Below are 21,543 nucleotides of genomic sequence, written 5' to 3' on the forward strand. Positions count from 1 at the left end.
GAACCTCTCTACCCTGGGTTCTGTGTTAGAGGCTCTGTGTCTCTGTGTGAGGACAAACAGACAGACAGACAGGGCGTGAGGACAGACAGACAGACAGGGTGTGAAGACAGACAGACAGACAGACAGACAGACAGACAGACAGACAGACAGACAGGGTGTGAGGACAGACAGACAGGGTGTGAGGACAGACAGTTTGTGAGGACCATAAAGTGATATTATAATAATCAGGAACAGATGTTTATTTTTTTACAGAATGGGGGGGGGGGGGGGGGGGTTCCAAACACTGGGTCATGGATCCATCTTTATGGGTCATCAGTAAAGATGTGCTTTTTCCGTATACTTTTCTTTTTTATTGTTTTATTTCAAATGTTTTTTTAAAAGTAAAAAAGAAATGCTAACTTTTTTTTAATTTTATTTAAAAAAAGAAACTCCATAAAAAATGAGGAAGAATAAAGAAGCGTGTATAAAGTAGTGAAAATAGCAGATCTACAAGCTCACAAGGCGTCACATTGTCAGCTCACATTGCGTCACACACGTTGTGAGCTTGTAGATCTGCTATTTTCACTACTTTGGATCCCGTGGAGACACATGTCTCTTTTAGGTCTGGAACTAAACAGTGTGTGAACCACTGATCTACAACATTTAAACATGAATAACATAGTTTTATTGATAATGGAAAAATCTATATTTACTCCAATGGTAGGATGTTGAAAATCACTGTATTTTAACCTATAAAATGTCATTTCACATATTTTAAACTTTTTAATCCATTAAGTCATTTTTAGATTTGAGCTAAATAAGCATTATTTTACACTTTGGGCTATTCAAAAATAGCAGATCTACAAGCTCGTAGCGCGGCACCGAGTGCCGCGCTACGAGCTTGTAGATCTGCTATTTTTGAAAAATCGTGAAAATGTGTGCAAAACTTTGAATATATATATTTTTAAAGCGAACATTTTTAACTCAAATCTTTGCTTCTGGGGGGGTCCCTGGAACAAAATATTTTGATGGGGGTCCGTGGCCAAATACATATAATTTTGGGGGTCCTTGACATGAAAAGGATTGAGAACCACTGATATAGAAACATAGGTTTTTCAGAAAACTGTTGAGATTTAGGAGACATGTAGAATCGGCTTCAGGTCTTAATGGGTTAATGTCTACATTTACTCATATCTTCAAGAAAATGAAACCAATGTTATTGTATTTACATTGTGACAATGTTACATCAATTAATATGATTGTGTTCATAAATACAATAAAAACATTCTGGATGTAAATGTGTGTCTGTACTGAACACACACACACACACACACACACACACACACACACACACACACACACACACACACACACACACACACACACACACACACACACACACACACACACACACACACACACACACACAGTGTGATGTGCATTAGACTATGGACACTGTAAAATCCTCAGTGTTAATGGAACCAAATGTACCAAACGGTCCATTTGGTTCAAATGGAATCACATGGACCCTTATGGTTCATTTGGTTCCATGTGTACACTCTCACAGATACAGACCTCACTATGAAATGTGACTTTATTTTAAAAACAATTTAATAAAAACAAACACATAGAAAAAGAAAGAAAAGTGAATTATAATTTACAATGTATTAATTTATCAGACACTCTTTATCCAGAGTGACTTACAGTAAACAAGGTCAACACTAGTGGTGGAAAAAGTACTCAAATGTTTGATTTAAGTAAAAGTATCAATACTGCAATGTAGAAATACTCTGTTACAAGTAAAAGTCCGGAATTCAAAATTTACTTGAGTAAAAGTACAAAAGTATTGGTATCAAAATGTAGTTAAAGTACCAAAAGTAGAAAGTACTCATTATGCAGAATGTCCCATTTTATGTTTTCAAATGTATAAAAAATACTTTTAAAACAGCAGATCTACAAGCTCACAATGAGTCGCACCGCGACGCATTGTGAGCTTGTAGATCTGCTGTTTTCAAATGGCCTAAATGTATACAGGGATGAAGTGGTTAATTTATGTTGTGTAATAATAATACAAATCAAAGTAACTAGTAACTAAGGTTTTCAAATAACTGTAGTGGAGTAAAAATTATATATCTGCCTCTGAGATGTAATGGAGTAGAAGTAAAAGTACTGAAAATTGGAGCTACGCCAGTAAAGTAAAGATACCTCAAAATTGTACTTAAGTACAGTACCTGAGTAAATGTACTTAGTTACTTTACACCACTGGTAAACACACACAACTATAAACTATCAATATAATAACCAGTGGTCCGGGCAACACCAGTGGTCCTTGAGGGAGTACCAGGGGGTCCCCAGCAAAATGAGTTAACGTAGCGTCACAATCATTTTTAACCACTTAGCTTTGGGCTATTCAAAAATAGCAGATCTACAAGCTCATAGCGCGGCACCAAGTGCCGCGCTATGAGCTTGTAGATCTGCTATTTTTGAAAAACCTTGAAAAAGTGTGCATATATCTTTGAATATATATTTTTTTTTTAAAGCGAAAATTAACTGATATCTTTGCTTCTGGGGGTCCCTGGCACAAAACACTTTCAAATGGGGGTCCGCGGCCAAATGTATATCAATTTAGGGGTCCTTGGCATGAAAAAGGTTGAAAACATGGTTTACCTGGTATCCTATTAGTTCAGTGGTTAAACCACTGAACAAATAGGATACCAGGTAAACCATGAAGATAGCATCAGTGTAAACAACATTCTATGTAAATAACATTGTGAATGAATGAATGAATGTATGAATTTATATAAATAATATATAAATGATTTTTCTGGATCAATATGAGAGAATGAATGACTTCTATGTCTGCCCAGCAGAGGGCAGTGTGGGTTCATTTTGCACAGGGATTGAAGCACAAAGACAAACCTCAGTCACCATGTTAGACTGTCTCTAGATGTGATTGGTTGAATAATGTATTAACTTTATTTAAGTTCGTAAAGACAAGCTCAGGGAAGTACAGTTCAATACCAGGTCTGTTTAGAGGATTTAAAACACAAGAAAGCACTATATGGCTTGATTCCATCGTGGTCCTTTGTACTCAATTCATTGAAACATTTAACCACAGACAAATATTCAGTACTATGCAAAAACATCATCTAGACAAGTAGAAATCAAAATATGTACAGTAAACAGTTTGGGGGGGGGAGGGGTTGACTTTTTTTTACAGGGTTCAGGGGTTTTTCTTCAACATTAAAATCAACAGGAAGTTGACATACAAAACAAACAGTAAAAAACAAACAGTAGTGGGTTTGTTGATATTATTTATTGTCTGAAACAATTATTTTAGATGTCTTGTCCACCTTTGGAGTTCCATCATGACAAGGTAACAACACAACAACACAAACCTCTAACACAGTGGTCTGGCCCTTTAAATAACCTCCAAAGCTCACACGTTTTGTTCATGTTTTATCATCGAGGTAGTTGTTTTTTTTTGTCAGATCTGGTCATTACAGCTACGTAATATTATCTAATGTAATGCATCAGTAATGTATCATTATTTGTATTATGATCAGTAATGTAATCACAATCACATCTTTATTGTCACATGACAGCTTTGCAGCTTTAACTTTATTGTCACTAAAGGCTGTCACGATCATAACATTTTACATAATGATTAATTGATTATAATAACAAATCATTAACGATTAAGGATTTAATTGTGTTTCTGTCCTTGAACATAAATGTCTTCTCATCTCATCTCAGCCTCGCGCCAGATGAGGCAATGAGCTGGTGGGAGATGACGAGAGACCCGGCGAGTCCTGGAGCGGGGCACTTCCCGGCAAGCACCAAGGGATGATGCACAGAGGCCACTGTCTGTACTGGTGAGTGTGTGTGTGTGTGTGTGTGTGTGTGTGTGTGTGTGTGTGTGTGTGTGTGTGTGTGTGTGTGTGTGTGTGTGTGTGTGTGTGTGTGTGTGTGTGTGTGTGTGTGTGTGTGTGTGTGACTGTGCGTGCATGTGTGTTTCCCAGGTGCATATTAACCCTTTGGCACAGCTTGGTGTTTTTTCCAAACTATTCTCTTATTGTTTTGATCATTTGTCTGTGTCCATACATTTTGACAAGATGGTGCATTTTTTTAATGTTGGATGTTCAAGCTCAGCTCCTGTAGTACGTCTAAAACACACTGTGCGGACACGAGAGTTGCATTAAAGGAGGAGTTCACCCAAAAAAAGATTTATTTTCTATCAATTGCACACCCCATGAAGCCTTGAATACATGGATTTATTTAGTTTTTTGTCGCATTCCTAAGCTAATAATTTGATGCCCGTGTGTATTTCCGGTAGGAGACACAAAGAATCTACTTTGTGTCTCCTACCGGATACATTAGCCGGTAGGAGACAGGAATCAAATTATTAGCTTAGGAATCTGACCAAAACACAAATAAATCCATGGATTCAAGGCTTCATGGGGTGTGCAATTGATAGAAAATAAGTCCTTTTTTGGGTGAACTACTCCTTTAACAATGGTTAAGGGTCAACCAATGTACTTTACATATACAAATATACATACACATGTGTTTGCACCTTGACATCATATTACACTAAAATACCATGAATTCAAATCAATGTTGCTGCAAATGTACATATCCCAGATATGTGATATTCATGATTAGGACAGACGTTGGTTAAAAGGAATACTTATTGAAAGTAAACTTTTATACATTTTGAGTGGCTTAATTTTGAAAAGTATTTTTTTTTTGCATTACCTGTTTTAGTTTAGGTGTGGATTGAAAACTCTGTCAGAGGTTAAATCTTTTGACTGTTTTTGTCTCAGGTAGAGGAGAGACCTGGCCTCGTCCAATCCATGCACGAGGCGGCCAACTTCCAGAGCAGTCTGGGCGAGGTTGGCCCCGAGGCCAAGCGGGAGCTGACCAGCATTGTGGCAGAGGCCCCGGGCCCCGGGCCCCGGGCCCCGGGCGTGACACAAACCCTGCTGTTCCTGCAGCTGTACTGTGACAGCCCGCCAGTGGCGTGCACAGACATTTTGAGGGGCAGGTTTCTCAAGTAAATTATACTTTTTTTGTTTACTTGGTCTGCTCTTTTTTCCCTCTACACCTACCTCTTTTCCAAAAATAGCCGATCTACAAGCTCTGCTATTTTTGGCTAAAGTTCTCCTCAGAAAAGGGATGCTAGGTTTCGAGTGTTTATGGTAAAAAGAAAAATCATATCACATAAAGATTTGGTGGACCCCCTGTAGTAACTCTGAGGACCCCCTGTTGAAGACCCCTGCTGTAAACTGAAAAAAAAAAAAAAAACATTTTTTCCCTTTTTTTCAAAAGGGCACTTCTGGTCAAGAGGGCAAAGGGCAGGGGCTCTAGCACCACCTAGAGTCTATCTGTGCACGTCCCTGCAGCCCGCACACCCACCAGGCATGCCATGCTCACGCACCTTTATATCTTATCTCGGGTATTTGGGTAAATAACCATGCGATGGTAACTGTGCACAAGAACACATTTCACCCACTGTTTGTGCTTCAGTAAAGCTGCCATGTGCCAATGAAGCTGATCCATTCTGATTGTGTTTCAGGTGCCGTTCACCAGACACCCCCATCTCGGGCGCGGTGGCCACCTGCGGCCTCCTCCACCTCAACACCAACCAGATGTTTAGGAGGAGGGCGAGCGCATACCTGGAGCACATGGAGGACCTCCTCCTCCACCTCAACACCAACCAGATGTTTAGGAGGAGGGCGAGCGCATTAGGTGTTGGTGTTTGCATGACTTTCATCATTGACTGATTATTGTTGTGGTCACTGAGGCGCAGTTACCCAACTTGACCACAGGGTGGCAACTCAGTGCAGCATCATGTGGCATAAACAGAGTTATATTTATAGATGAGGTATATTTGTCATTAGTAGTAATAACAGAGCAGTTGTATATTTATTTGTTTTTTACTAAATCATGTATGATCACTTTAACATTGTTATTGTTATTATAACGTACATTATGGTGTTAGGAAGGTTTAGTTTGAGCATGGTTCAGTGTCTGACAGTTTTACAATAATACAACCTTTAATATGTCTTAACCTTTATGAAACCATACAATACATGGTCTTATGTCTAAGTTATAGAATACTTTATGAAACCATACAATACATAGTCTTATGTCTAAGTTATAGAATACTTTATGAAACCATACCATACATAGTCTTATGTCTAAGTTATAGAATACTCCAACAGTTTTGAATGCAACTCAACCGTGTGTGTGTGTGTGTGTGTGTGTGTGTGTGTGTGTGTGTGTGTGTGTGTGTGTGTGTGTGTGTGTGTGTGTGTGTGTGTGTGTGTGTGTGTGTGTGTGTGTGTGTGTCTCCAATAATTAAACACAACTTCTCACAGACAAGACAATGCATAGAGTACTGTCACTTTAAAAGACTCATTTATGCTTCATCGTACCATGGTGTCACATGCCTAAAACAGCCTCGATCTACAAGCTCACAACGCCTCACATCGCACCTCGTGGTGAGCTTGTAGATCTGCCATTAAATGGCAGCCAAAAATGTTTCGTCAAAGGCAAGTCCTTCAGTCTCCAACACAGAACTACAGCAGTGAACAGAGTGACTCTATTATGAGACAACATGTGTAGAGTAAGTTTTGATAAGTTTTAATGAGTAAATAAGTCAGTAAATGAAGGATCCTCAGAGCTTCATAGTTATAACTATCTATAATTACATACATTGGCATTAAAGCTGTAAATGTGTCACATTTAATGATAAAAGTTGTTACTTTGTTTACTTTGTGTTGTTGTGGTTAGCCTAGCCGTTAGCCTAGCCGTGAGGAGAGACAAACTAAAACATTTCAAGTTGCATTGAAGAGAAGCAGATCTACAAGCTCACAACATGTCACTCTGCAACATGTTGTGAGCTTGTAGATCTGCTGTTTTCTGCACAGAGCCAAGTATAAATCACCTTTCAGACGACATGAGGAGATTAACATGTAATGTAATGTAATGTAATGTAATGTAATGTAACATGATGAATTTAAAAAGATTTTCCCCTCATTTGCATCTCATGGCTTTGAAGTATTTAAGCTCTGAAGTATTTGTGTAGTTGTGTTGATGTTGTGTAGATGTTGTGTAGATGTTGATGTTGTGTAGTTGTGTAGATGTTGTGTAGTTGTGTAGTTGTGTTGATGTTGTGTAGATGTGTAGATGTTGATGTTGTGTAGATGTTGTGTAGTTGTGTAGTTGTGTTGATGTTGTGTAGATGTTGTGTAGATGTTGATGTTGTGTAGTTGTGTAGTTGTGTAGTTGTGTTGATGTTGTGTAGATGTGTAGATGTTGATGTTGTGTAGTTGTGTAGATGTTGTGTAGTTGTGTAGTTGTGTTGATGTTGTGTAGATGTTGTGTAGATGTTGATGTTGTGTAGTTGTGTAGATGTTGTGTAGTTGTATAGTTGTGTTGATGTTGTGTAGATGTTGATGTTGTGTAGTTGTGTAGATGTTGTGTAGTTGTGTAGTTGTGTTGATGTTGTGTAGATGTTGTGTAGATGTTGATGTTGTGTAGTTGTGTAGATGTTGTGTAGTTGTGTAGATGTTGTGTAGATGTTGATGTTGTGTAGTTGTGTTGATGTTGTGTAGATGTTGTGTAGTTGTGTAGATGTTGTGTAGATGTTGATGTTGTGTAGTTGTGTTGATGTTGTGTAGTTGTGTTGATGTTGTGTAGATGTTGTGTAGATGTTGATGTTGTGTAGTTGTGTAGATGTTGATGTTGTGTAGTTGTGTTGATGTTGTGTAGTTGTGTTGATGTTGTGTTGATGTTGTGTAGATGTTGATGTTGTGTAGTTGTGTAGATGTTGTGTAGTTGTGTAGATGTTGTGTAGATGTTGATGTTGTGTAGTTGTGTAGTTGTGTAGTTGTGTTGATGTTGTGTAGTTGTGTAGATGTTGTGTAGTTGTGTAGTTGTGTTGATGTTGTGTAGATGTTGATGTTGTGTAGTTGTGTAGTTGTGTTGATGTTGTGTTGATGTTGTGTAGATGTTGATGTTGTGTTGTTGTGTAGATGTTGTGTAGATGTTGTGTAGATGTTGATGTTGTGTAGTTGTGTAGATGTTGTGTAGTTGTGTAGTTGTGTTGATGTTGTGTAGATGTTGTGTAGATGTTGATGTTGTGTAGTTGTGTAGATGTTGTGTAGTTGTGTAGATGTTGTGTAGATGTTGATGTTGTGTAGTTGTGTTGATGTTGTGTAGATGTTGTGTAGTTGTGTAGATGTTGTGTAGATGTTGATGTTGTGTAGTTGTGTTGATGTTGTGTAGTTGTGTTGATGTTGTGTAGATGTTGTGTAGATGTTGATGTTGTGTAGTTGTGTAGATGTTGATGTTGTGTAGTTGTGTTGATGTTGTGTTGATGTTGTGTAGATGTTGATGTTGTGTAGTTGTGTTGATGTTGTGTTGATGTTGTGTAGATGTTGATGTTGTGTAGTTGTGTAGATGTTGTGTAGTTGTGTAGATGTTGTGTAGATGTTGATGTTGTGTAGTTGTGTAGTTGTGTAGTTGTGTTGATGTTGATGTTGTGTAGTTGTGTAGATGTTGTGTAGTTGTGTAGTTGTGTTGATGTTGTGTAGATGTTGATGTTGTGTAGTTGTGTTGATGTTGTGTTGATGTTGTGTAGATGTTGATGTTGTGTTGTTGTGTAGATGTTGTGTAGTTGTGTAGTTGTGTTGATGTTGTGTAGATGTTGTGTAGATGTTGATGTTGTGTAGTTGTGTAGATGTTGTGTAGTTGTGTAGTTGTGTTGATGTTGTGTAGATATTGTGTAGATGTTGATGTTGTGTAGTTGTGTAGATGTTGTGTAGTTGTGTAGTTGTGTTGATGTTGTGTAGATGTTGTGTAGATGTTGATGTTGTGTAGTTGTGTAGATGTTGTGTAGATGTTGTGTAGATGTTGTGTATAGTAACTCTATAGTAGCCCTCAGTGAGCTTGTAGATCTGTTATATTCTAGGCTCAACATTGCTGTATGAAGGAGCATAAAGTGGACATTACTGACTGACAAACTGTTTTCACTATTTACACGTGTGTGTGTGTGTGTGTGTGTGTGTGTGTGTGTGTGTGTGTGTGTGTGTGTGTGTGTGTGTGTGTGTGTGTGTGTGTGTGTGTGTGTGTGTGTGTGTGTGTGTGTGTGTGTGTGTGTGTGTGTGTGTTAGGTCCGTCTGTCAGTATCATTTCCTCTTGTTAAAGTTTCAACACAACTAAAGTTCCTTTAATGAATGTCACCCGCCGATGGCTTTAAAAGACGTAGGAGGGTCTCAGAGACTCTGAGAAAACGCGATAATCTGTTCCATAGATATGAATGAGGGATGATTTTCACCACAAAACACAAAGCAGAGAAATGATTTTTTATTTCTTTTACAAGGAAGTGAATGAGCTGTTTTCTCTTTTACTGTTTCTGTGTCTCCCTGGGAGTCACATATATAACATGACCCCATCCCCCCCCCCCCCCCTCTACCACTCAGACAGAAGAGCTCATCTACATGTCTGGATGACATCTCACACTGAATGTCTTCTCAGCGCCTCAAGCTGAACACACCACACTGAGCTTCTCTTCTTCAGGTAAGTCCTGACATCCTGTTTCTACATTGAAGCCATATTCACCTTATTCCTGGCCTTCTCCAGGGCGCCGCCATTGTCTCTTACAGGGGGCGCCGTTGAGTTTTTCTCTGTGTGCTGCTTCATTGTCGCTGTAAGGCATGGCCAGAGTATGTTTTGCACCCTGTCCGTCCATCTGTGTGTGTGTGTGTGTGTGTGTGTGTGTGTGTGTGTGTGTGTGTGTGTGTGTGTGTGTGTGTGTGTGTGTGTGTGTGTGTGTGTGTGTGTGTGTGTGTGTGTGAACTAGTTGTAGGAACTATTGTTGTATTGGATCTATTAGCTCGTGATCATTTGATTTGGCTGTTTTATCTCATGTGTTTATGAAAGTAGGTAGCTGATATATATTGCACTTTTACCTTAGCGCTAGGTATACTCTTGGTTGCTTGTTTTTACAGGAAATGCACTTAAGACCTCTGGTGATTAGTAGTTTAGTTCCCTACCTATGTTGAATGACCTTATTGTAAGTCACTTTGGATAAAAGCGTCTGCTAAATGACTGTAATGTAATGTAATGTGTGTGTGTGTGTGTGTGTGTGTGTGTGTGTGTGTGTGTGTGTGTGTGTGTGTGTGTGTGTGTGTGTGTGTGTGTGTGTGTGTGTGTGTGTCCGTCATTCTGTCTGTGAACAGCTAATCTCCGGCACCGTTGGCTTGATCACAGTGAAACTGTGCACACACTCCCTGGATGCCAATTCACATTTGCCTTGTATAGCGCCACCAGGAGGCCGACTTATGTAAAACATTTTGTTCATATTAAGCCTTCAGATATTATCCAAATTTCGCACAAATTGGTACACACGATCTCTATAGTCATGTGATGGGTGGCAGTGGATGGGACGCTCCCCCAGAGTTAGTGTAGAAGTGTCCTTGAGCAAGACGCTGAACCCCTAATTGCTCCTGATGAGCAGGTTGGTGCCTTGCATGGTTTCCTCCTCCATCGGTGTATGAATGTGTGTGTGAATGTGTGTGAATGGGTTAATGGCACAATCAATGTAAAGCGCTTTGGATAAAAGCGCTATATAAATGCACCATTTACCATTTTATGTGATCAAGACGGATATGTTTGATTTTTCATATTCCATCCTTATTGCCTAATATTCACATTTAAAGTATACAGTCGTGCCTTGTTTAGAACAAAATGCTGCAAATCATGAACACAGCATCTGATGCGGTTAAACTTTGCACGTATATTCACACTATGTTGAGGAACAAATGCCACCCTTTTCACATTGGCCTATTATAGCGCCACCAGGAGGCCACAATAACCTACCTGACCTGGCGGAGACCTGTCTTCCGAGGAGCACTTTATCTAGTTTAATATTTGTTCACTTCCTCCCTAGTAGGCTACTGCAGGTGTAATGCAGGTAATCAGTTTGTTGCCAGATTTTGCAAAAGAAACAAAGCCGCCAGGTCTATGAAAACAAGCCCAAAAGAAGCAACTAGGCTCAGTTTTGCCACTTAAAATAGCAGATCAACAAGCTCACAATGTATCACATTACCACACGTTGTGAGCTTGTAAATCGGCTATTTAAAAAAAAAAAGAACAACATTTTGAATATTTTCGAATATTTTATTTATATATATTTTTGTACATAGTTGTTATTGTGGTATATTGAGTCTGGCCTTGGAGAGAATGTTGGCTATGAAAATGAGGGAGTCAGTCAGGCAAAAATGAGGTTACAATAAAAACAGGGTTTATTGAAGAAAAAGGTTGTTCTGTCTAACAGGCTGTTTCTCTCTCTAGTACATGGTAGGAAGGTTCTCAGGGTAAGGGGCTCTGGGGCTATTGTCATGTCTGAGGTACTTATATGTTGGTTCTCCATGTATGTGTATGTATGTGCTCTCACTGTCCACATGTGTGGGGGGTGAGATGTCCGTGCGTGATGGAGATGCTCATACATGTGTGTGTGAGTGAGTGAGTGAGTGTGTGTGTGTGTATTAGACAAACGTGCATGGATGGAGATGAGCATACGTGTGTGTGTGTGTGTGTGTGTGTGTGTGTGTGTGTGTGTGTGTGTGTGTGTGTGTGTGTGTGTGTGTGTGTGTGTGTGTGTGTGTGTGTGTGTGTGTGTGTGTGTGTGTGTGTGTGTGTGTGTATTAGACAAACGTACATGGATGGAGATGGAGCAGTATTTGCTCCTATAAGGCGTTGGAATGAGCCTGTGCGTGCGTACATGTGTCTGCATGTATGTACTCTTAATGCAAACCATGTAGGGTCAAGTGTCATTTGAGACTGCATAGTATCTGTGAGGAACATGAACTTAACTCTCTATGAACACGAACATCTCAGTTGTATCTTACAATGCGCGAGGGCTGCGTGTTGGCCACAGTGAATCTGATAAATCACGCCGTATTGTTGTGGACAGACTGTTAGATGGATGTGACATTTTGTGTGTTCAGGAGACCTTCCTGGCTAAACACTCCATCCATAAGGACCATCCATCCATAAGGACTTTCACGGGGCGGGGGAATCCACCACCGACCTGTGTTCTAAAGTGGTACGAGGGAGGATACCAGGGGGAGTTGCCACGCTGTGGAATAAAAAATATGACCAGTTGGTTAATGTAATTAGATTAGGCGTTGACTGGGCAATTGGAATTGAACTGTGTTGTAGTGACAAAAAGCTAATCATTTTGAATGTTTATACACCATATGAATGCTATCAGAATGAAGATGAGTATCTTAGCAGAATGGCATTTATTATGTCTTTCATACAGGATAATCCTTCCACCTGCATATATGTTGTTGGTGACATGAATGCTGATGTGTCTGATGCTAACTCCTTATTTGGTAAGCATTTAATGCAATTTTGTGTAGACAGTGGTTTGATTTTGTCTAGCAAAGTACTTTTGCCTGAGAAGAGCTATACTTATATTAGCGAGGCTTGGCACACTACTTCCTGGCTTGATCATTGTCTCTGTACAATAGATGCACATGACTGTATTGATAAAATGGAAATTATCTATGATATGGCTACCTCTGACCACATACCATTTTGTGTGGTGTTAAATACAGGCAATTTACCAGTGTTGTTGCCTGTGGATAACAGCTTATGTGCAGGGACAATTGACTGGGCTAAACTGAACAAGAGAGATCTTGATAAATATGTGAAAAGTTCTGATGCCTTGCTAGGTAATATTAAGGTGCCAAAAGATGCTCTATTGTGTCGCGACATGAACTGCAGAAATGTTCAACACTGTAAAGAGCTATCTACCTTGTATGAGTCTATTGTGGAGTCACTCTGTATCTCCAGCAGGCCTTTCCTCAAACATAGGCCAAAAGCATGTAATGCTAAGCCAGGGTGGAACGATCACGTCCAAGAGCTTCATGCAGAGGCTAGAATGGCTTTTAAAAGATTGTCTGAGTCTGGCAAAAGTAGACATGGCCCTCTGTTTGAGCATAAAAAAACACACTAATGCTAATTTTAGATATGCCCTTAGGTTTATTAAAATAAATGAGAACGTAATGAAGTCAGATTCACTGGCAAAGAAGCTACAAAAGCATAATGTGAATGATTTCTGGAAGGAAATTAAAATGATAGACAATTGTAAAACATCTCTTCCATCAAATATAGATGGAGTGAGTGGTTCTGATGAAATGTCACAGCTATGGCAGAAACAATATTCTGAGCTGTTCAACTGTGTAAAAAGTAATCTGGTTGTAGTGGAAAATGTAGATTTTAATGATGAGGTGATTGTTACTCCTGCCGAAATTCATGAAGCAGTTTTGAAGCTAGGAGATAATAAGGCCTGTGGTCTGGATAAGATAACAGCTGAACATCTAAAACTAGCCAGTAAGAAACTGTGCCCTCTGGTTGCTATGTGTTTTACAGGTTTTTTTGTTCATGGGTTTTTACCTGTTTCCATGCTCTCTGTTGTGTTAGTGCCGGTCATTAAAGACAAAGTGGGTAAACTAAACAGCTCTGATAACTATAGACCAATAGCCTTGGCCAGCGTTTTGTCCAAAGTGCTAGAGACAATTCTACTGAGTAGACTTGAGAGGTTGATCACCTGATAACCAATTTGGATTCAAATGAAAACATGGCACTGATTTGTGTATTTTTGCTCTTAAAGAGATTTTAGATAAATATAGTAGGCAGAATTCTACTATGTTTGTTTCTTTTATTGATGCCTCTAGGGCCTTTGACCGCATTAATCATGAAAAGTTATTCTTAGGGCTGGGACTCGATTAAAAAAAATAATCTAATTAATTAGAGGCTTTGTAATTAATTAATCTAAATTAATCGCATTTTAATCGCACATCAATATTTGACCTGAGAACAGTGAGAAAATTTGTTTTCAAATGGATTTTGGTAAACGTCTTTAAGTACACGTTCTCAAGTACTGCACTTAAGTACAATTTTGAGGTATTTTTTACTTTACTCAAGTATTTCCAATTTCTAATACTTTTACTTCTACTCCACTACATCTCAGAGTAAAATATTACACTTATACTCCGCTAAAATTATTTGAAAACTTTAGTTACTAGTTACTTTGTAGATTTTGATTATTATTACAAAACATACAGTAACCACTTCAGCCCTATATCGGCCATTAGAAAATAGCCATCTACATGCATTGTGAGCTTGTAGATCTGCTATTTTCAAAAGATTTGAGTACTTTAACTGTTGGTACTTTAAATACATTTTGATACTTTTATACTTTTACTCAAGTACATTTTGAATTCCGGACTTTTAATTGTAACATAGTATTTCTACATTGCAGGTAGAGTGTGTTGTCACTGTTGTTTTATCGTCGTTTAATTAATTAATTAATACAAATAATCCGCGCGCATGTGACCCGCACCGCATCGCCCCCCCCCCCCCCCCCTCTCCCGCGGGGCGGGGGTTCGGGGGGGCAGCCCAGCCAACATTATCAAGCAGGCTATCGGGTGCGCCGTCTTCATTCATGCTTTCATGCACTGCGTTGCCTGCGGTTTGTTGTTGTCTGAGACCAGACGAGACCCATGCATGTTTCTTGGTGCACCGGGACAAACGGTCCGTCTGAAACTCGTCCCGTGAGAAACGTTCCACGGGGCAAAAATAAGTGCGATTAAAATGCGTTAATTTTTTTAACGCGATAATTTTTCTGTAATTAATTGATCGAAATTAACGCGATAAAGTCCCGGCCCTAGTTATTCTTAAAACTGACACAGAGAGGGGTCCCTAGTTTCTTGTCAGAATCTTGGTGTTCTGGTATGCTCACCAGACAATGAGAGTAAAATGGAGGAAGTCAATATCTGCTCCTTTTCATGTGACCAATAGTGTCCGTCAAGGAGGAATAATTTCTCCATTCCTTTTTAATGTTTATATGAATGATTTATCATTGATGTTAAATGCATGTGGGACAGGGTGTAGAGTTGGTGACTCGTTAATTAATCACCTGATGTATGCAGATGATTTGGTCATCTTTAGTCCATATAGTGCTGGGCTACAACAGCTACTGAGGATATGCTCACAGTATGGCTTTGATTTTAATATAAAATACAACGCTAAAAAGAGTAAGGTCATGATTGTCCGAAGTAGGGAAGACAGACTATCTACCTTTCCTGACTTCTACCTGGCTGGCACTGCCCTTAGTGTGTGCAGTGAGATTACTTATTTGGGACATATTATCTCCAATGACCTATCAGATGACAAGGACATCTATAGGCAGCGGCGTAAGCTGTATGCCCAAGCAAACATGCTGTGTCGCAAATTTAGCATGTGCTCAGTACCTGTGAAGATCTCTCTGTTTAGATCCTTTTGTACACCACTGTATACTGCCCACCTTTGGAGTCGCTACAGGCAAGGCAGCATCAGACGCCTTACAGTGGCCTATAATGACTGCATGAGGCTGCTGCTGAGAGCTCCAAGAAGCTCCAGTGCAAGCCAGATGTTTGTTAGTGTTGGGGTACCCACCTGTGCTGCTGTGCTATGTAACCTTATGTATAGGTTATGTGTAGAGCATTTGAGTCAGTAAATGACATAATTGCTGTCATAACGGACCCCACACGCAGTTCTGTCAGGTTCACCTCTAGACTGTGGAACCATTGGCGCACATGTCTGTATGTCAGAAACTGAACAATGTGAGCTATTTGCATTATTTTTATTTATTTTATTTTGTTTTCTGTTTTTATTGTGTGGTGTTGTTTTCTTGTGATATGGATCCTCCTGGGTCTGAAATAAAGATTGAATTGAATTGAATTGTCTGTTTTATGAGGGAATGTGTGTGTGTCTCCTAACTTCTATAAGATACTGTGTGTGTGTGTGTGTGTGTGTGTGTGTGTGTGTGTGTGTGTGTGTGTGTGTGTGTGTGTGTGTGTGTGTGTGTGTGTGTGTGTGTGTGTGTGTGTGTGTGTGTGTGTGTGTGTGAGGGGCCTTTTGTGTGTGTGTGTGTGTGTGTGTGTGTGTGTGAGGGGCCGTGTGTGTGTGTGTGTGTGTGTGTGTGTGTGTGTGTGTGTGAGGGGCCTTGTGTGCGTGTGTATATGTGTGAGGGGCCTTGTGTCACGGTCCGCTCCTCGGGCCACAGACTTTGACTGTATTTTGCCCTAGGTAGACTACCTAGGGCAAAATAGGTAGGACTAGGTAGATTAGGACTGTATCGTTCCTATTGTATTTCTGTTGCTGCCTTTTGCCTGTATCTTATTTTGTAGTATGTTCTGTGCCTCTGTAGTTCTGTACCTGCCTTGTCTTGATTGTCTGTGTTTCCACCTGTGTCCTCTTAGTCTCCCAGCCTATCCCAGTGTTGATTGTCAGTTGCGTTCACCTGTGTCCTGTTATCCCTGTGTCTATATATATACTCCTCTGTGTGTCTAGCTCTTTGTTAGTTCGTCATTCAATGTTACTGTGAGTCTGTGTGGCTTTAGGCCTTCAATCTGTTTAGCCCTGTTCTTCTGCCCGTGTCTAGTTTTTGCCTGCGCTGAAGTTGGGCTAGTCTTTTGTTAATACACTTTTGAGTTGCACGGTTCGTCTGCATCTGGGTCCTATTCTTCATCTCATCTTAACACCTTGTGTGTGTGAGGGGCCTTGTGTGTATGTGTCTGTGTGCATGTTGTATGTGTGTCCTCAGATACGACATAATGTGAATAGATTGTCTCTGCCTGGGGGAGTGTAGTAACAATACATGTTGTTATGTGAATAGATTGATGGACATTTTCATCAATATTTTATTTTTGCCACAGACATACAAAATAAGTGATCAATATATATATATATATTTTTTACTAGAAATACATAATGAACTCCTAATGAATGTGCCATATTGTCTATTGTCTGTTAATTTGCTACACATTTTACAATGACAGTATATCTGCATTAACCACTGAGCCACAAAGAAATATAAGCTATGGTTTAAAAGCTAATCTACAAGCTCACAACACATTACATCATGACATGTTGAGAGATTGTAGATCTGGTATTTTTTTAACATAACGTCAATAAGTGGGTCTTATCAGTACAGTTAGTGCTTCCATGGCACTTTACATGAGCGTAGAGTCATTTAGGTCAGAGGTGAGTGGGTACGTGTCATATGGTTATTAACAGAGGACAGGGCTACTTGAGGTGATCAAGTTCTACCAGTTCTACCACATCCATCCAAAACCAGTGTGTGTGTGTGTGTGTGTGTGTGTGTGTGTGTGTGTGTGTGTGTGTGTGTGTGTGTGTGTGTGTGTGTGTGTGTGTGTGTGTGTGTGTGTGTGTGTGTGTGTGTGTGTGTGTGTGTGTGTGTGTGTGTGTGTGTCTGTCATATATGTGTGTGGCCCATTTCCACTCCACTCCCTTACTGACTCACTGACTCAGGCATGTGTTCATGTGATGTTTGTCTGACAGACAACACAAGTGACTTTTTGAGGTGTGTGTGAAAATAGACGATCTACAAGTTCACAACGTGTCACTCTGCAACATGTTGTGAGCTTGTAGATCTGCTGTTACCGGTGAGCAGCATCAGAACACAGCTAACAGAGGGGGAGGAGTCAATGTGTTGACTGACAGATCAGGCATGAGATACTGTGTGTGTGTGTGTGTGTGTGTGTGTGTGTGTGTGTGTGTGTGTGTGTGTGTGTGTGTGTGTGTGTGTGTGTGTGTGTGTGTGTGTGTGTGTGTGTGTGTGTGTGTGTGTGTGTGTGTGTGTGTGTGTGTCTGCAGCTTTTACAAAGGACTGTATATTGCCAGGCACGACCGGCTGGTGGATCTAATACCAAGACATCAGAGAAGTACAGGACATAACATCTAAAATGTATTTGCACAGCACTGCTCACACAGACTGGTTTGAACACAATTCCACTGATGATAATATTTTCTGCAATATTCCAAATGCTCCAGATATTATTTTCATTAATGAAACAAGTAAATCAGTTGTCATCTTTGAAATAGGCTGTTCTTTTGATCTGTATATGGACATGTGCTTCACATCCAAACTCATGAAATATCAGCCTTTGGTAGAGTGCATCAAGTCACTTGGATATAACTGCCAGTTCATTGTCTCCGCCAGGCCGTAAGGCATGGCGAGAGAGTATGTTTTACCCTCCGTCCGTGTGTCCGTCCGTGTGTCCGTCCGTGTGTCCGTCCGTGTGTTACCACCAAATCTCCGGCACCGTTGGCCCGGTCGCTGCGAAACTGTGCACACACACTCCCTGGATGCCAATTCAGAACTCTGCCTCAAATTTTTCACATGGGCCTGTTATAGCGCCACCAGGAGGCAGATTTGTGCAAAACCCATTTTTTCACATTATTCCTACAGTTTTTAACCAAACGTCATGCAAATCGGTACACAGTATCTCTATACTCATGTGATCAACTCTGATCTGTCCGATTTCCCATATTCCATCCTTATTGGTTAAGGTTGCCATCCAAAGTTTGCAGGATTGGTCCGTTTTGAACAAACTGCCTCAAACCATGAACGCAGCGTGCGATTTCCGTGAAATTTCACACGCACATTCCCACTAGGCCGAGGAAGAAATGCCACCCTTTTCACATTGGCCTGTTATAGCGCCACCAGCAGGTCTAATTTAGCAAAACACATTTTTGGAACAAAATGCTTCAAATCATGAATGCAGTGTCGGATTGCCGTGAACGACCTAAGAATAAATGGCACCCTTTTCACATTGGCCTATTATAGCGCCACCAGGAGGCCACAATAACGTATCTGACCTGGCGGAGACCTGTGCTCCGAGGAGCACTTTATCTAGTTGTGCTTGTGTTCGGAAGTCTGGGGCATGTCCACAGACTTGCGCTACGTGGACTGCAACTTGGAGGACTGCAGAAGGTCGCTGCAAAATGACTGGCCAAGTACTGCTCAGTCTCTGCAGTGATCGGCAGCCTCTCTATCTGGAAGAGGCGGTGCTTTGTCTATCCTTGAGTGGACTAACATTTTTTGATATATATTGTTGCCTGGTATTAAATTATAATCACTGCTCTGCATGCATATTATCCCACTGTGTTTTAAATATATTGCATACAGTGTCTGGCCATGCCTTCATTTGAAACCCTCTTCAAAAAATGTTTGGATCTTGTATGCTACTGTATTTTGTAGATCCAAATAAAAGTATTCGCGTGTGTGTGTGTGTGTGTGTGTGTGTGTGTGTGTGTGTGTGTGTGTGTGTGTGTGTGTGTGTGTGTGTGTGTGTGTGTGTGTGTGTGTGTGTGTGTGTGTGTGTGTGTGTGCGTGCGTGCGTGCGTGTGTGTGCGCGTGTGCGTGCAGTGTTGGGAAAGTTCACTTTCTACATGAACTAGTTCAAAGTTCAGTTCACACATTTCAAAATTGTTCAAATTCACAATTGAACATTTTGAACTAAAGTTCATGGTTCCAAAAATGAACTATTATAGTTTTTTTCAATACGTTGCTGTGAGCTATTATTTGTCAAAAGTATTGCCACAGCCCGTATAAAACAACAGATAGCAATTATTTTATCCGTTTTAACACTGAAAAAGAAGATATATATATATAACGAAAAAACATCACATGGATGCACCTGGGACGTATCATCAGTGTTGTAGCCTGGGGTCATGGGATGTTTCGGGTCTCGCAACATACACCCTCACCCAGGTGACCCAGCCAGGGTTGATCAAGCCCCAACTTACGTCCCAGATAGCTACCCACGGTCAGTCCTAAATAGGGAAAGAATAATCCAGGATTATGCCATTTTAGCCATAATGTTTTAAAAACATAGCAGACCTACAAGCTCATAATGAGTCGCATCCACGATGCGTTGTGAGCTTGTATGTCTGCTATTTTAGGCACGGGACACCGTCGTACTGCGAAGTATAAATTAGGCTCTAGCCAGGAGTGAACAGCAGCAGCAGAGAGAGAGAGAGAGAAATCTGCATCAACAGTGAAAAGCTGTGAAACAGTGAAAAACGCTTTGTTTTAAACACAAGCAGTTGTTCATACATGTATAGTTACTATAGCACAGAAGCTTTCTTTAATTACAAAATGATCTCAATCAATATTATTGTGTCAGAGACTCTGCAAGAAGAACAAACAGCTGAGGATCATTATCACTCAGCGTGCTACACTGACACAATAACTGATCAGTGGGATTTTATAAAGCTAAGTGTTGCTTCTCTTGTATTTTTAACCAGAGAGGCTATCTGTAATCACAGTGCTGCATAGTTAAGGTTGTTACACACCGGCGAATATACGCAAAATTCGGACTCGTTCCGAATAATTAAAAGACGCTTTTTCGCTTTTTCGCTCCATGTACGGAGCCATTGACTTTATAAGGTTTTTAAGAAAAACGCATTATTCGCACGAAAAGATCGCCCCGGTGTGTAAGGACCTTTAGTCTGTAGTCTGAACATAGAGTGGGTTCACTCCACGCTGCGCAGATCGATGTCAGAGACCGCCCAGCTTTTCTTTTTTGTGTGTGTGTGTGTGTGTGTGTGTGTGTGTGTGTGTGTGTGTGTGTGTGTGTGTGTGTGTGTGTGTGTGTGTGTGTGTGTGTGTGTGTGTGTGTGTGTGTGTGTGTGTGTGTGTGTGTGTGTGTGTGTGTGTGTGTGTGTGTGTGTGTGCTCCTGATGAGCAGGTTGGTGCCTTGCATGCTTTCCTCCTCATGTTGTGAGCTTCTATCTATCTCTTTCTAAAAAAGATCTGCTATTTTCTGTGAATGTTCCCCGATGATAGGGATGCTAGGGTTCAAGTGGTTAATGTAAAAAAAACTGTTCCTATCACAAACAGATTTGGCGGACCCCCTGTATTACCTCTGAGGACCCCCTGTTGAAGACCCATGAACTAGACACTGAAAGAGTTGTCAGTCAGCAAATATGATGTGAATGTTTGTCACACACACACACACACACACACACACACACACACACACACACACACACACACACATGGCCCCTCCATTGTAACCACTGGCCCTCCGGGGCCCCTCCATTGTAACCACTGGCCCTCTGTGGCCCCTCCATTGTAACCACTGGCCATCTGTGGCCCCTCCATTGTAACCACTGGCCCTCTGTGGCCCCTCCATTGTAACCACTGGCCCTCCGTGGCCCCTCCATTGTAACCACTGGCCCTCTGTGGCCCCTCCATTGTAACCACTGGCCCTCCGTGGCCCCTCCATTGTAACCACTGGCCCTCTGTGGCCCCTCCATTGTAACCACTGGCCCAGGACATTGGTCAAGTATGGATCCCATAATAAGGACAATGAATGAATGTGATCCTAAAGCCCTAAAGCATGTTCATTATACAGATAATTGTATGATAATCATTCTAAGAGTAAACCATTCTGATTTCCTTATGGGGAAATATGTAGATGTTTTTAAAAATGTTATTATGCACTTTCTGCTTGTCTGTCATTGTTAGGAGGTAGATATATAATATTAGGCATTGGCTCCTGTACTGTTAGCCCTGCATTAGGGTTTATGCTGTCATAAATAATACATCATATACTGTGTAGGCTACATTCCTGCTACAGCTAATCATTTATACAGCACAGACTGATTTAGACCAGTGGTTCTCAACCT

The 21,543-nt window shown here is 40.6% G+C and overlaps 2 protein-coding genes across 5 annotated transcripts in view; both read left to right on the forward strand.

Moving 5' to 3' along the window:
* The window catches only part of LOC311034809 (NLR family CARD domain-containing protein 3-like), a 25,121-nt gene extending 25,020 nt beyond the window's left edge, over positions 1–101 (forward strand). The window contains exon 9 of the mRNA XM_084042822.1: positions 1–101. This exon is cut by the window's left edge and continues 570 nt beyond it. The gene's annotated coding sequence lies outside the window, so the exon portion shown is untranslated.
* LOC311034803 (NACHT, LRR and PYD domains-containing protein 3-like) overlaps positions 1–21,543 on the forward strand; it is a gene marked incomplete at its 5' end in the record, with an annotated part of 82,293 nt that overhangs the window by 28,475 nt on the left and 32,275 nt on the right. For 3 of the 4 annotated variants that reach the window (XM_084042807.1, XM_084042809.1, XM_084042808.1), the window contains 2 exons: positions 6,518–6,610; positions 9,471–9,567. The exons of the other annotated variant lie outside the window; for it this stretch is intronic. Of the gene's footprint in view, positions 1–6,517; positions 6,611–9,470; positions 9,568–21,543 lie in introns of those variants that run through there. 4 annotated transcript variants of the gene reach the window in all.

Source organism: Gymnoscopelus microlampas, assembly GCF_963454915.1.
Source record: "Gymnoscopelus microlampas genome assembly, chromosome: 19".
Classification (NCBI taxonomy): Eukaryota; Metazoa; Chordata; class Actinopteri; order Myctophiformes; family Myctophidae; genus Gymnoscopelus; species Gymnoscopelus microlampas.